At 37.6% G+C, this 14,330-nt stretch overlaps 1 long non-coding RNA gene across 3 annotated transcripts in view; it reads right to left on the bottom strand.

The window, feature by feature from the left end:
* Nucleotides 1–14,330, bottom strand: part of LOC146403501 (uncharacterized) — a 161,200-nt gene that overhangs the window by 9,558 nt on the left and 137,312 nt on the right. Inside the window, exons 3-4 of one of the 3 annotated variants that reach the window (XR_014804157.1) lie at nucleotides 10,392–10,491; nucleotides 7,809–7,873 (exon numbers count right to left, since the gene is read on the bottom strand). The exons of 1 other annotated variant lie outside the window; for it this stretch is intronic. This is a non-coding gene — a long non-coding RNA (uncharacterized LOC146403501). The remainder of the gene's footprint in view (nucleotides 1–7,808; nucleotides 7,874–10,391; nucleotides 10,492–14,330) is intronic. One more of the 3 variants, XR_014804156.1, reaches the window with a different exon arrangement.

Genomic DNA, 14,330 nt, shown 5'->3' with positions numbered 1-14,330 from the left:
TTGTTGAGGAACCTCAATATCGTTTTCCACAGTGGCTACACCAATTTACATTCCTGCCAACAATGAACTAGGGTTCCCTTTACTCCATATCCTCACCAACATTTATTCTCTTTTTGATGATAGCCATTCTGACAGGTATAAGGTAATATCTCATGGTGGTTTTGATTTGCATTTTCTAGATGATTAATGATGTTGAGCATCTTTTCCTTTGTCTGTTGCTCATATGTATGTCTTCATTGGAAAATGCATATTCACGTCTTCTGGCCATTTTTTAAAAAGGATTGTTTATTTTTTAATATTGCATTCTATAAGATCTTTAATGTTTTGGATATTAATCCCTTATCAGAGATGTCATTTGCAAATAGCTTCTGCCATTTAATAGGTTGTCTTTTAATTTTATTGATGGTTTCCTTTGCTGTGCAAAAGCTTTTAAGTTCAATTAAGTCCTATTTATTTCTCTCTGCTTTTGTCTCCATTGCCTGAGGAGACAGATACGAAAAATTTTTGCCAAGACAAGGAGTGTACCTCCTATGTTTTCTTTGGGGATATTTACTTTCTAGCTCTACTTACACGTCTTTAATACATTTTGAGTTTATTTTTGTATGTAGTGTAAGAAATTGTTCTGATTTCACTCATTCACATGTAGCTATCCAGTATTCCCAGCACCACTTATTTAAGAGATTATCTTTCTCCATTGTATATTCTTGCCTCCTTTGTTGTAGATTAATTGACCATAAATTTGCAAGTTTATTTCTGGGCTCTCTATTCTGTTCCGTTGATTTTTGTCTGTTTTGTGCCCACACCATACTGTTTTGATTACCGTAGCTTTGTGTAGTGTATTCTGAGGTCAGGAAGCATTTTATCTCCAGCTTTGTTCTTTTCTCAAAGGTTGCTTTTGCTATTGAGTCCTTTCTTGTGCTATAAAAATTTGAGGATTATTTGTTCTAGTTCTATGAGAAATGTCAGGGATATTCTTAATAGGGATTGCATTAAATCTATAGGTTGCTGTGCATAGTATGGAGTTTTAACAATAGTAATTCCAATTCACAAACATGGGATCTTTCCATTTATTTGTATCATTAGTTTCTTCATCAGTGTCTTATAGTTTTCAGATTGTAGTTCTTTCACCTCCTTGGTCAAGTTTATTCTTAGGTATTTGTTTTAATATGATTATATATAGGATTGTTCTCTTTGTTGGAAGTTGATTACTGATTCAATGTCAATACCAGTAATCATTCTGTCCAGATTATCTCTGTCTTCCTGATTCAATCTCAGAGGATTATATGTTTCTAGTAATTTATCCATTTTTTCTAGGTTGCCGAATCTTTCGGCATATAACTATTCATAGTATTTCCCTTATGATTGTTCATATTTCTTAATGTCTGTCTAAAGGCTTATCAATTTTATCTGTTCAAAGAAAGAACCAGCTCTTTCTTTAGTTGATCTTTTCTATTTTTTCCCTATTTTATTATTTCCTCTCTGATCTTTATATTTCCTCCTTTCTGCTGACTTTGGGCCTTGTTCTTCTTTTTCTAGTTTCTTTACATGGTAAGTTAAGCTGTATATTTGAGATTTTTATTTTCTTTTTCAGCTGCATCAGTGGCATATGGAAGTTCCTGGGCCAGAGATCAAATCCAAGCCTCAGCTGTACCACAGCTGAGGGATAGGGATAAAACCCATGCCTCAGCAGCAACTGAGCCACCACAGAGACAATGCTGGATCCTTAACCTGTGGCACCACAGCAGGATCTCCTGGAATTTTTCTTGTTTTTTTTTTTTTGGGGGGGGGAATCATTTACTCTTTTTTACTTTTTATTTGAGCTATAGTTGATGTACAATATTATATAACTTTCAGGTGTACAACATAGTGATTGACTATTTTTAAAGGTTGTATTCCATTAATAGTTATTCTAAAATATTGCCAGCATTCTGTTTGTGCTATATATCCTTGCAGCTTATTTTATATATAGTACTTTGTACCTCATAATCCCCTACTCTTATCTTGCCCTTTCCCCTACCTTCTTCCCACTGGTAAGCACTAGTTTGTTCTTTATATATGTGAGTCTGTTTATTTTTTGTTACATTGACTAGCTTGTTTTATACATTCCACATGTAAGTAATATCATACAATACTTCCTTCTCTCATTTATTTTACTTAGTGTACTACCCTCCAGGTCCACTCATGTTACTGCAAATGGCAAGATTTAATTATTTTTATGGCTGAATAGTATTCCATTGTATATACCTGCCACATCTTATCTATCCATTTATCTGTTGGTAGACACTTAGAATGTCTCCATGTCTTGGCAACTAAAAATAATGCTGCTATGAACACTGGGGTTGATGTATCTTTTCCAATTATCTTGTTTGGTTTTTTATTTTTTAGATAAATACTCAGGAGTGGAATTGATAGCTCATATGGTAGTTCTATTTTTAGTTTTTTGAGAAACCTCCATACTGTTTTCCATAGCAACTGCACCAATTTATATTCCCATCAACAGTGTATGAGGATTTTCTTTTCTCCGCATCCTCACCAACATTCTTTTTGATGATAGCCATTCTGACAGGTGTAAGCAGATACCTCACTGTGGTGGTTCCATTTTTTTTTTTTTTTTTTTTTTTTTTGTCTTTCATCTTCTGTCTTTTGTCCTTTTATGGCTGCACCTGTGGCATATGGAGGTTCCCAGGCTAGGGGTCTAATCAGAACTGTAGCTGCTGGCCTGTGCCACAGCCACAGCAATGCCAGATCTGAGCCACATCTGTGACCTATACCACAGCTCATGGCAACGTCAGATCCTTAACCCACTGAGCGAGACCAGGGATCGAACCCACCACCTCATGGTTCCTAGTCAGATTCGTTTCCGCTGCACCACGATGGGAACGCTCCTCACTGTGGTTTTAATTTGCATTTCTCTGATGATTAGCAGTGTTGAGCACTTTTTCATGTACCTACTGGCAATCTGTATATCTTCTTCAGAAATATGTCTATTCAGTTCTCCTGACCTTTTTTAAAAACTGGGTTGTTTGGTGTTTTGGGATATATTATTGTCTGAGCTATTCATATATTTTGGATATTAACTCTTTATCATATAATTTTCAAATATTTTCTCCCGTTCAGTAAGCTTGTCTTTTTATTTTGTCAATTGTTCCCTTGCTATGCAAAAAGCTTTAAATTTAATTAGATTCCCACTTACTTATTTTGGCTTTTATTTCCTTTGTTTTAGGAGATAGATAGAAAAATATTGCTGTGATTTATATCAGAGTGTTCTTCCTATGTTTTCCTCCTGGAGTTCTATGGTTTCTGGTCTTACATTTAGGTCTTTAATCTATTTTTAGTTTATTCTGGTATATGGTGTTAGAGAATGGTATATAGTGTATTCTTGCCTCCTTAATAGACCATAAAGGCATGGGTCTATTTCTGGACTCTCTATTCTGTTCCATACTGTTTTGATGCCTGTAGCTTTGTAGTATAGTCTGAGGTCAAGGTACACGAAGCTTCTAGTTTTTTCTCAAGATTGTTTTGGCTATTTGGGATCTTATGTGTTTCTATACAAATTGTAATATTATTTATTCTAGTTCTGTGGGGAAATGTCCTTGGTATTGATAGGGATTGCACAGAATCTATAGGTTGCTTTGGGTAGTTTTATAATTTTAAGAGAAACTCATTTCTTTTTTTTTTTTAACCACTCAACTCAAACTTTATTAAATGCCTTTTTTTTTTTTTTTGATTGCCCTCACATGTGGAAGTTATTGAGCCAGGAATCAAACCCACTCCACGGCAGTGTCAAAGCCAAATCTTTAACCTGCTGAGCCACCAGCAAACTTCGTAAATGCTTTTTTAATAAGCAAAGGCAGTTACCTTGTGATTTGTAAAGGAGTTGTCTTCCCCCAGGCTTAACTTGGTTGGTTATTTCTTATTGTAGTCTTTTTTACATAATATTTCTCATAAGGTTGGTTTCATATTGATAAACTCTTTTAGTTTTTGCTTGTCTAAGAAACTCTTTACCTCTCTTTCAGTTTTGAATGTTAACCTTCCTGGGTAGAATATCCTACATTGTAGATTTTTTTTCCATTTAGCATTTTAAATGTATCATGCCACCCCCTTCTGGCCTGCACAGTTTCTCCTGAAAAATCAGCTGGTAGCCTTATGGGGATTCCTTTATATGCGACTCTTTTCTCCTGCTGCTTTTAAAATTCTGTCTTTAACGTCTGCTGTTTTAATTATTATTATTATTTTTTTTTTTGTCTTTTTTGTCTGTTGTTGTTGTTGTTGCTATTTCTTGGGCCGCTCCCGCGGCATATGGAGGTTCCCAGGCTAGGGGTTGAATCGGAGCTGCAGCCACCGGCCTACGCCAGAGCCACAGCAACGCAGGATCCGAGCCGCGTCTGCAACCTACACCACAGCTCACAGCAACGCCGGATCGTTAACCCACTGAGCAAGGGCAGGGACCGAACCCGCAACCTCATGGTTCCTAGTCGGATTCGTTAACCACTGCGCCACGACGGGAACTCCCTGCTGTTTTAATTATAATATCACTTGGTGTAGGTCTCTTTGAGTTCATCTTGTTTGGGACACTACGTGTTTCCTATACCTTGATATCTATTTCCTTCATTAGATCCAGGAAGTTTTCATTCATATGCTGATGAAATATATTTTCTACCCCTTTCTTCTCCTTCTGGGATCCCTAACATGAATGTTAGTATGCTTGATGTCCTGGAGGTCCTTTCAACTATTCTCTTTCTTTAATTTTGTTTTTCTTTTTGCTACTCTGATTGGGTAACTTCTATTAGCATATGCTTTTGAGAATCACCCATGCATGGAATATATCAGTATTTCTAGTCCTTTTTTTTTTTTTTTTGCTTTTTTTTGGCCGCACCTGTGGCATCTGGAAGTTCCCAGGCTAGCTATAGCTGCCAGCCTGCACCACAGCTCATGGCAATGCTGGATCCTTAACCCACCAAAGGCCAGGATGGAGCCCACATCCTCCTGGATCCTACTTGGATTCATTTCTACTGTACCACAGTAGGAATTCTAGTACTTCTAGTCCTTATATTGTTACTGTTTTAGGTATATCTTTCCCCACCTTTTAATTTTCAATCTGTGTCTAATGTGTTTCTTTTTTAGACAGCATATACTAGACCTATATTTCAATCCAGTCTGGCCGTATCAGACTTTTGATTACACTGCTTTATCAATTCACATTTAATATAATTATCAACATGGTTAGACTTAAGTCTGTCATTTTGCCATTTGTTTTCTAAACCTCATGCCTTTTTTGTTCCCCTTTTCCTCTTTTACCACCTTCTTTTGTCTTAGTTAGATATTTTCTAGTTTCCCACCTTGTTTCTTTTGTTGATACCTCTGACATATTTCAAACTTTTTTCTCAGTTGTTGCTCTAGGGTAGTATTTCTCAAAATTCTTCCGCTAAGGGGACACTTGACAGTGTCTTAAGATGAAATACAGAGTTTTTCAAACATAGGAAAGCTGAAAAAATTCATTGTCAGTAGAACTGACTACAAGGATGTTAAAGTAAAATTTTCAAGTAGGATATAAATGATAGCAGATGGAAACTTCGATATACACAAAATTTCCCAAAATGACAAATATTAAAGGCATTTATCTCATTTATTAATCTTCCTAAAGCCTAGATGAGGAGTTCCAATTTTGGCTCGGCAGGTTAAGAATCTGACAGTGTCCATGAGGATGTGGGTTCAATCCCCGAACTTGCTCAATGGGTTAAGGATCCAGCATGACCACAAGCAGATGTGGCTCAGATCCAGTGTTGCCATGGCTGTGGTGTAGGCCTTCAGCTCCAGCTCTGATTCAGCCCCTAGCCTGGGAACTTCTTTATGCTGTGGTGTTGTGTAAAAAGAAAAAAAAAAGTAGTTGGCTGCTTAAAGCAAATATGGTAATTATGTATTTGGGGGGCATATAATTTATGTAGAATTAAAATGTATGACAAAAATAGCATATAAGACAAAAAGAGGGAAATGAAAGTGTGGTATTGTATCTACACCATACTTCCATTAGTAGTAGTTCAGTACTACTTCTGAATTTGTATAATATTATTTATAATAAGTTAAAGACACTGCTAGCATCATAATGCTGAGAAACTCAAAGTAGTCCCACTAAGATCAGGTACAAGGCAAGAATGTCTTCTCCCCTCACCACTCCTTTTCCACATCATACTGAAAGTCATAGCTAATATAATAAGAAAAAGAAATAAAAGGTATACAGATTGGGGAGGAAGAAATAAAACTGTCTTTGATCATCTATGTAGAAAATCCAAAACAATTGACAATAATAGTCCTGGAACTAATAGGCATTTACATCAGAGTTGTAAGATACAAGGTTAATATGCAAAAGTTAAATTGCTTTTTTTAAAAAGAAAAAGCTATGAAAAATTGAAATTTGAAATTAAAATACTATGCCATTTAAATTGATACCAAAAACTGAAATGCTTAGGTATAAATCTACTAAAATATATATAAGATCTGTATGATAGAAATGATAAAACTCTGATGAACACAGTCAAACAAGTAAATAAATTCAGTGATATTCCATGTTCATGGATAGGAACACTCAATATTGCCAAAATGTCAGTACTTCCTAATTTGATATATAGATTCCGTGCAATCCTATCCAAAATTCCAGAAAGTTATTTTGTAGATATTGACAAACTGATTCTAAAGTTGGCATGGAAAGGCAAAGGCCCAGAATAACAAACAAGATACTAAGAGAGAAGAACAAAATTGGAGTACTGACACTTGTTTCAAGACTTACTATAAATCAACAATAATAAATACAGTGTGGTATTGGTGAAATAGACAAATCAATCAATAGGATAGAATAAAGAGCTCAGAAATAGACATATATATGATAACTGATCTTTGCAAAGGAGCAAAGGCAATAGAGTGGAGCAAAGATAGTCTTTTCAGCAAATGGCACTGAAATAACTGGATATCCACATGCAAAAATGCAAAAAAAAAAAAAAAAAAAAAAAAAAAGAATCTAAACACCGACCTTACACCTTCACAAAAATTAATTCAAAATAGATCACAGAACTGAATGTAAAATGCAAATTATAAACATCTTGGAAATTAACATAGTAGAAAACTTCTAAGAGCTTGGTTATGCCTATGACTTTTTTGATGCAATACCAAAGACAGTATTAATGAGAGAAATAATTGATAACCAGACTTCATTGAAATTAAAAACATCTCTGTGAACAATGTCAAGAGTGAGAAGACAGGGCACAGATTATTTGCAAAAGGCATATCAGATAAAGGACTGTTATCCAAAATAAACAAAGAATCCCTGAAACTAAACAATTAAAAAAACAAAAAACAAAAAACCTAATTTAACAATGACCGAGGAGTTCCTGTTGTGGCTCAGCAGGGTAAGCATCCGAAATAGTATCCACGAGGATGCAGGTTTGATCCCTGACCTCACTCAGTGGCTTAAGGATCTGGCATTGTTGCAAGCTGTGGCATAGGTCACAGATGTGGCCTGGATCAGATCTAGCATTGCTGTGGCTATAGTATAAGCTGATAGCTACAACTCTAATTCTATCGCTAATCTGGAAACTTCCATATGCCTCAAGCATGGCTATAAAAAGTAAGTAAATAGGAATTCCCATCATGGCTCAGAGAAAAACGAATCTGACTGGCATCCACAAGGATGTAGGTTCAATCCCTGGGAAACGTAATTTAAAAGATAAAAGATGATATAGTTAATCAAGAGCACAAGTGATAAAGAAGGTGTTGTCAGTGTCTCACTCACAACTCCTCAGGTTTTACCTTCTTACCATTGAAGTAAGGCCATCCTGATAGAGTCCACATTTGATCTAACATGGGGTGTCAGAAACAAAGCCTATAACAAAATGGAAATTAACATATTTGAATTCTCTGAAAGGCAAAAAAAGTACCTTTCCTCAAAAACCATCCCGGGACTGGGGCTTCCACTATTGCAAATGTTCACACTTTCTAAGAAAGTGGTACCTTAAATACCACTTTCTGAGAGATTCATCCTTAGGTGTATATGGCTTTGCCCTAACAAATATGGGAAAACATATGGCCAAAATGACTTCTTAATAGATGTTTCCCATTTGTGTTTTAGTTAATAAGACATGTCTTTCAGGTAGTTAGCAAAGAGTGACTGCTATCCTGGTTACACTAAAACCAAAATTTTCTCTGTCTGCTTCCCTTCCCTTATGCCCCTGTATGTCTCTGCTATGACATATGGTCTCTGACAATGGTGACGTAGTTCTAACCGAACAAAAATTGAGTTTATTCAGTTTGCTTGAAATAACTTATGCTAGAATGATTGTTTCTTCTATTAATATTTTATGTGTTTGGCTGATGCTCTGATAATCCTATGGGTCCTATTAACTCTTTACAGTATTCAACAGTGGAGCCAATGGGAGATTAAGTCAACTCGTCAAGTTCAGAAATCCCAATGGATTTCACTTTAGAATACAGCTGTTAAGACTTTACCTGAAACCACCTTCTTATACAGATCCTTCCCTACACTGGATATAATGGATTCCCTCACTAACTTAACTGATCTCTCTCCAGAGCATTCTCCTTTAAATTATACGCACGTGAACACCTCTCTCAAGTCTCTGGTTCTCTGGAACCCAAGCTGATACTACCTAACCCTCAGTCACACATTCCAAACCCACCAGAGGGCAAGTTGCTACCTGACTGGTGAGTTAGGGAAAAGCAGCATTGCTCAATCCCACCTTTCTTCTCTTTCCCATCTGCCCGTAGAGAAGGTACATGCTAGTTTATTCATGTGGCCATGGGATAAAATTAATGGAGCAAGTCTTGCTCTGTTGAGACATGTCTGTTAACCTGTGCTATCTATGATGGGATGTATAAATAAACCTAATTCAGGGGGAATTTTAGCTACTTGTGACTCAGTAGAGCCATGTGTGTGAGTGTGTGTGTGTGTGTGTGTGTCTGTGTGTGCACATGACTTACGGGTTAGGCCATCTGTATTTACTAACTGTTGTCCACATAAATTAGACTCCTGTCCTCCCACAGAGATTGAGAGACAGGATTGCTGCCTCCTTCAATGTTTGCTTTTCAAAGAGATAATTCCCAGGTCCTTGAGAAAGACAGGCAAGAGGCTGGGAGATTTACATCCATTTTAATGAGGAAGAGAAAGAATTTAAAATCTGACTTTTTTTTTTTTTTTTTTTAAAGCAAATACTCTAAGAAAAGAGAGATCAGGGATCTATACTCAGGAAGAGACCTGTTTAAAAGTTTAGTCAAACCAGGAATGTTAGTACTACATTTCTCAATACACACATACATGCATATAAGGAAACTTCTAAGATAATGAGGTCAAAAATTTGCTTCTGGCTGAATTCAAAGGAATTCAAGGAATCAGCTCAGCTGTGTCCTGGGCTTGTAAGCTCAGCTGCCACCATTGGCTATTTAAATCTAGGAGCTTTTCTGAATGGTTAGATCTGAGAAGACTTTATTTGCATAAAGTCCTTGGAAAAATGTTTAGAGCAGTAAAATAGTGAAAACCAGCTGTATAATTGGGTTTGAAATCGTTTGAGTAGTTGCTTAAAATTTTATATGCTGAATATCAGAATTTTTCAAATTGTACTTTTTTTGGATTCAGAGCAACCTGAGTTTATAAGAATCTAGGAAAAGATTTTGAAACCCTAACCAGAAGGCTGCTGGCCCATAAGCTAATACAATTTCTTCTTTTACTACTGGCATGTAGATAGACAAAAGTGTTTCCTTTGAGAAAACGGTTGCTCTTTTCTTCCTGTATGGTTTATTGAGACAATCAGTTACAGGTCAGAGCATGTAGAGGCCTCTCCCTATTAAAGAAGAGGAGAGCTAAGTCTGTTTTGATAGCTCCTGGGCCACATATCATTTCTCTTTATCCCTTCCTCTCTGTGTTTCTTTTGCTCTGTACTTTGTCTTTTTTTTTTTTTTTGACTGCACCTACAATACATGGAAGTTCTGAGGCTAGGGATCAGACCTGAGCCACAGCAGTGACAATGCAGAGTCCTTAACCCTAGGACACTAGGGAACTCCTATACTTTGTCTTTGAGCTTTCCTGAAACCCTGCCCTTACAGTGAGATTCTCCTGCCCCCCATCCATCTCCATCTCTCCCTCCTTGATGTGTGTGTGTGTGTGTGTGTGTGTGTGTGTGTGTGTGTTTAGGGCCACACTTACAGCATATGGAAGTTCCCCCGGTAGGGTTCAAATTAGAGCTGCAGCTGCTGGCCTGTGCCACAGCAACTTGGGATCCGAGCTGCATCTGCAACCTATACCACGGCTCCCAGCAATGCTGGATCCTTAACTCACTGAATGAGGCCAGGGATCGAACCTGCATCCTCATGGATACTAGTCAGATTCTTACCTGCTGAGCCACAGCGGGAACGCTCTGGTTTTTATTTCTCTGTTTACTAATATGTTCTGATCTGCCCTCAGAATTAACTCTTCTCCTCTCCTTGAGAACACTGAGGGATTAAATTAAGGCAATGAATTACATAGATGTTTAATCATAACCACTGTATGCTGAGCACTGCACATAAGTTTTATAACTAACTTCGTTAAAACCATATAAGAGAAGTATTACTATATACCATTTTATGGATCAGAAAATTGAGATAAGGCTTAAAAAAATTCCCAAAGATCCTACAACTAGTAGGAAATAGGACTAGGCCTTCATTACTTGACCTTAAATATGTCTCAGGCCATGGAAAAGACACAGGAAAGGCTCAGGAAAACAAAATCACAGTACTCACAGGTACTGGAAACAGCAGGCATGGTGGGCCACATAGTGCCATGTGGGGAAGCACCAGCATTGGTGAGGAGACAGAAGGGAAGAAGAGAGAGAGCATGGCCCAGAGCCTTTACTGGGATTTTCACTGGAAGGGCAAGGCAGAGGAAACAGTTTGGGACTGGCTGGTTTGGTGGGGTTTTTTTTGTTGTTGTTGTGTTTTGTTTTGTTTTTTGTTTTTAGGGCTGCACCGGCGGCATGTGGAGGTTCCCAGGCTAGGGGTCGATTTGGAGCTGTTGCTGTCAGCCTACAGCATACCCACAGCAAGCAACTCTAGTTCCGAGCCACCTCTGTGACCTACACCACAGCTCAGGGAAAACACCGGATCCTTAACCCACTGAGCAAGGCCGGGGATGGAACCCGCAACCTTATGGTTTCTAGTCGGATTTGTTTCCACTGTGCCACAATGGGAACTCTGGAACTGGCTAGTTTAAATAATTTCAACAGGCTCTACATTCTAGGGGTGGTCCCTAGTTGTCTCGTACCTGGATCTGGGATGATTAAGGCAGAGAAATATCATTTCCTGGGGTATAATGGCCACATAGAGGAGATATGGCTTGGAATTGGCTAGTGTGATACTAAAGGCATTCCTCCTGCTGACTCGTTTGCTGTATCTAAGAACTGGCTACTCCTGGTGAGAGGCAGCCTCTCCCAAGCCGGCCAGTTTTTTTAAGATGTCAAAACATCACATTATACAGAAAACAAAAAAATATAAACAGTACACTGAGCCAACTCTTGCCTGGCAGTTCTCAATGCAGATTTTACAAGCCAATTAAACATCGTCACTGGATCTGAATGAATTCTGCCAGCTTGTCTACTGATTGCTTCATTGGCTTATGTTTACAGGTTAATTTGGACCTGGTATAGAATAAGGGCTTGATTGCTGTGTAAAGAAACAATAGGAGAATCTCAGTCTTCCTTAAGTAATTAATTGTGCCAGCAACAAGACAGAGGAGGCCAGAATGAACCAGCTGAGCCAACAATTTTGAAGTGATCTTTTTTTTTTTTTTGAGAAAAGAGAACTTTAATACAATTAAAACCTTATTATAAGGAATTTGTTAGAATGTTACTGTTAAACATATCATTGCAGTTACATTAGTATATCGATATTTCCATTTTCCTGTTTACATAGTTGTCAGCATACATGTGGGCTATAATAAAATAATTTTTTCCTACCATTTTTGGTATGGGAAGAATAATTATACTTAATGGTCTTGATATAAATTGGAGTTACAAGATATGTATGAGTGAGGAAGGATGCTTTGAAGATATAATAATTATTTTATTTTATTTTAGAAATGGGCATAATTTCTATGTCTCTACTTACTGGTTTTAATTACTATGTTCTCTTTTTTTATAGTGATTTTTATTTTTTCCATTATAGCTGATTTACAGTGTTCTGTCAATTTTATACTGCACAGCAAGGTGACCTAGTCACACATACATGTATATATATATTTTTCTCACATTATCATGCTCCATCACAAGCAGACATAGTTCCCAGTGCCATACAGCAGGATCCCATTGCTAATCCATTCCAAAGGCAATAGTTTGCATCTATTAACCCCAAATTCCCACTCCCTCCCACTCCCTCTTGGTAACAACCTTTCCACAGAAAAGAAAATCATGGACTTGGAGAACAGACTTGTGAATAGTGATCTTGAGGCTGAGTTTGCGTCTCTGAGTTTCAGGTCAGGGCAGGAGAACTTGGGCAAGTTCTGGGTTAGCATAAGTTAGCTAATCAGGTATGAGAACACAGAAAGCAGCAAGGTCTGAATGTAACCCTATGAAATAGAGCTTAGTTATGGATCTGTAGAGGGGAAGAAGTAATCATGACCCACTGAGACAGATCCCTTCCCACAGAGGAACATCTCTGGGCTACCTTCCTGCGCTCTGCTTTTTAAATTTTAAAACTTTAACATATTTTAAAAGGTTTTGGAGTTCCCACCATGGCACAGTGGGTTAAAAATCCTACTGCAGTGGCTTCAGTCACTGCAGAGGTACAGGTTTGATCCCTGGCCCAGCACAGTAACTTAAAGGATTCAGCGTTGCCACAACTGTGGTATAGGTCTCAGTTGTGGCTCAAATTCAATCCCTGGCCTGGGAACTTCTGTATGCCACAGGTGCAGCCATAAAATAATAATTACTTAAAAATGTTTTAACATCAAGTGACTTCTAGAAGGGGAAAAAATGAACAACTGAAAAACTTTTCATCTCAATTAAAATACCAGGTCTCTGGTTTCCTTATGTCCCTCCTTCCAAGGATGTTTTCCTTCACACATTCAGCCAGGATCTTCAGAAACCTCAATTTCAAATACTCTTCTACCACAGTTACCTCTCTATCTGATTCATTCAATTTACTGTTCCTAAACCAACTGTTTTTCACATGCATTGAAAACACTAATCCTTATGTTGACTACATTTTCATTCTTATGCCACTCTTATCCTTACTGCTGTCATTACCCAGGCAAGACTTGTTCATTTAATCACGTGGGAAATGTCTTAACTCCATAAGCCGTCTCTGCTCTATTTCACATGTCTGATGTAAATGCAGTGACTTACTCTCCACATATACCAAACAGGAGGAAATCACATAAGAGTGATTGCTGGACTCAAGGTTGTAACCAAAAGGCTTGACTAGATTTCACCACTGCAACTTAAACAAAGTAGTTATCTCAGACACCAGTCTCCCCTCTGCACACTCCCAGTGATTACTTTAACTTTCATCTTATCGATGACATAGAAGGAATAAACAGGAAAGTCCCTTCCCTTCCAGACAATGATCTCCCTGTATCTTTCCCAACACCCTTGGCTTTCCTTCCTCTTACAATGGATTAAGCATCCCTGTTCCCAAGGGAAACTGTTCCATTCATTCTCCACATCTCATTAACATTCCCCTTTGCAATAAACTCAGCCCTTCAACCTGCATTAGCAGTTTCTTCCTGCATCAGCAAATACTGTAATCTATCTTCTATCTAAATATTTTATTAAAGATTGAACAGCATCAGATTGATCTAAGGTTGAGGGTATAGAATATAAGAAAGTCAAAGATATTATTTGAAGTTCTGGGGTGAGGACAGAGATAATACTTAGGATATAGGAAACAGGAACCAGTAGCCACTGAGCAAGAAAATCTGGAAGTTTTTGTATCACAAAATCCAAGGAAAAGAGAATGCCACAAGGAGGATATAGAGGTCAGATGTGTTGAATGCCACTGAAAATTCAAATAAGAAGAAAACAAAAAAGTTACTGTTGGATTTTGGAACACTGGTTTTGGAAGTGGTTGAAAATATTGACGAGAGAAGTCTCAGCTAGCTGGAATAAAATGAGAGAATGGCAAGTGAAAAAGTATAAAGAGCAACCTGATAACTTTATGAAAAGTTGCTGTGAAGGAGATTGAGAAAATGGAGCAGTACATTTAAGGAAAATCAAGGGAGTTTTTTGTTTGTTTTTGCTTCTTGCTTTTGATTTTGTTTTTGAGAGGAGAAATACTAAAGCTTGTTCAGGTGTTTGCAG

This window comes from Sus scrofa, chromosome 5 (genome assembly GCF_054392235.1).
Source record: "Sus scrofa isolate SSC_HxYL_T2T_F1_AM1 chromosome 5, Sscrofa_HxYL_maternal_Yorkshire_Landrace_v2.0, whole genome shotgun sequence".
Taxonomy (NCBI): Eukaryota; Metazoa; Chordata; class Mammalia; order Artiodactyla; family Suidae; genus Sus; species Sus scrofa.
The sequence above is the reverse complement of the archived record's forward strand: the minus strand, read 5'-3'. Positions and strand labels throughout refer to the sequence as shown.